The sequence below is a fragment of the Ips typographus genome, linkage group LG3 (genome assembly GCF_016097725.1).
Source record: "Ips typographus isolate SLU linkage group LG3, UJ_Ityp_2.0, whole genome shotgun sequence".
Taxonomy (NCBI): Eukaryota; Metazoa; Arthropoda; class Insecta; order Coleoptera; family Curculionidae; genus Ips; species Ips typographus.
The window spans coordinates 17,784,677-17,787,276 of NC_138424.1; positions in this window are offsets into that span (position 1 = coordinate 17,784,677).

Sequence of the window (2,600 nt, forward strand, 5' to 3'; positions counted from 1 at the left end):
CGAAATGGTGTGTTTACTTTCCTTTTTCTCTAGCGGTGAAAAGTGGGGGATTCCAGCCTTTGACCGTATACGTTTTTATTGTATTTTCCCTTTCATATTCCTCATATTTCGGGGAATTTTTTTATTTTGTATATTTGGAATTCTGGCCATTTAAGCACATGCCAAGTGTTTGACGTCAAAGAGGTTATTAAAAAGTTAATTATCTTTTATATTAGTAGCTCTAGGTAGTAAAATTGTTTGCTGTGTAATTAAATTACTTACATTTAACTACTTTTTCCAAGTTATTGCATTTCTTACAATGTAATTTTATTATTTTAGAGATATTTAATAATTTAAAAGATAATTTTAAAAAGAATTTTACTAGTGATGCAATTGAACCCAGATTTGTGTTTAACAAATCCTACAAAATACAAATAAAACACAAGACAGAGTCAGATGCTGCAAATGCAATACGTATTTACACAGACAGCTCAAAAACCAAAGAAGGCTCAAAATGTGGAGTTTGCTTTAGATCACTAAGCCTAAGGATTAAGTGGGGAATGGGAAACTGGCTGGTATCTCAATCGCCACGAAAGAACTAACCAGAAAAGGTATTTCTGGCAAAAACATAATAATCTGCACGGACAGTAGACAAGCCCTATTAGCCCTGAACAGACAACGTGTTACCTCAGGGCTAGTACTAGAGTGCCACCAAGAGTAAGCTAACGCCTCGGTAGATAACAATATTATCCTGAGATGGGTTAGAGGGCACGATAGGAGCAAAGGTAATCGCATGGCTGGACTAAAAATGTTAGGATCCAGTGACACCTACGGCCTGATGACTTCGACAATTGCAGAACTAGCCAAACGCTACAACCATGCTCAATCCCTAAAGAGATGGGATGGAATCAAAGGATGCAGTCTTGCCAGGATTACCCTGGGTGACTCTGGGAAGCAATGACCAGGAAAAACCTACCTTTAACAGTAGGATTTCTGACTGGCCACTGTCAACTAAGGAAACACCTCTATACTATGGGGCTAGTAGACAGGAGTCCAAAAGGATAGGTCTGGAAGAGGAAGTCGCTACAAGTCCAGAAATGTTCCCTTTCAGGAAGTTCCCAGAGTTGTATCGGCGCCCTCTGTCCTGGGAGAAGGATGTGTCCTTGTGATGTGTGGAAGGTCCTGGCAAACTTTAGGATGTCCAAACAGCGGGCTTTCGTCCGTCTGTTTGTAGATCCTAAAGTTTTGGGGAGTTTGGGTCTGGTGAGTGGGGTATGGTTTTTCCCTTTTGCGTAGGCAAAGCGGAGGAAAGTGCCAGGAATGCAGTCAGAGCCCAGTTAGCACCGGAATAACTGCGGAAAGGTGCTACCCAGATTTTGAGAATAAAATTCGCGCCACCCTAGGGGAAGGTCTGGTGGGAATTGTGGTCCTCTTCTTGACTGGTTGTCGCCACTTTTTGGAATATCTTCACTGGGTTCTACTTGATCCTTTCCGTTGCGGTGGTGAACTTCAAATCTCGCTGGATGTCCACGTTTCTGACGTACCATGGGGCGTCCACCGCTGTCCTGAGCGCAATGTTGTCCACAGCTTAGAGTTTCTTTAGGTGCGATTTGGTGTAGGTCAGGTGCGGTTGAAGAACCGACTTGATCAGCGTCATTTTGTTCCAAAGTGCCAGCTTCGATGTCCTGCTTGTCATGGGGTTCAGTTTTGCTCTGGTCGCTCTGGTTTTCTGTCTGGTTTATTCTATGTGGCTTCCCCACGTGAGTTTTTTTGTCCATCTTGACCCCAAGGTACGTCGCCTCGTTCCGCCACTCGATGTCCATGTCTTTTAACCTGACGTTACCTCTTATCCTCATCTTTGGTCTTCTTTTGAAGACTATGGCCTGCGTTTTCTCATTTGTTGCACCATTTCACCAATGCTGGACTCAGCAGTCGGGTCAGGAGTTGGCCGTTCCTGCTTCGGGCCATGATCGCAGTGTCATCCGCGTATAGTGCTAAGCTGGTATCGCTCAGTTCTAGGCGGATTTGAAACATAAATGTTGCAGACCACTTGCAGAACTCCTGGTTCCATTTCCCTATAACTTGAGTGGACGCCGTCGATTTTGACTCGGAAGCGACGAGCTGAAAGGAAAGATCTAATTAGTTTTACCAGCCGACATCCAGCATCTTGACTAGAAGTCCTCTGTGCCAAACCCTGTCGAAGGCCTTGGAGACTTCTTTCCTGTTGAACCCTTCCGTGATGTACTCGGTCATCCTCAGGACAGGAGTTCCGTTGATAGTGTCCTCCAGAGTCCAAGTTGCTCGTCGGGGATGAAGTGCAGGTCCTCTTCTTGCTCCTTTAGCCTCCTGAGGATGATAACTTCTGCCACTTTTCCCAAGAATGGCAGGAGGCTGATGGGCCGATAATTCTGGGGGAACAGCGGGTCCTTTTGTGGTTTCGGGAACAGGATAACGTCAGCAGGACAGTCAGCAGGAAAGTGCCTCCAGTCGAACTATTGCGTTAACAATATTATAATATAAGTTAATATATAAGTTTTCTGGGCGCAATGTTTCCTATCTCGTCCCATCCTGGTGCCTTTCTGATGTTGAGCTGCCGCAGGATTTCCTGTAGCTCCTCTGGG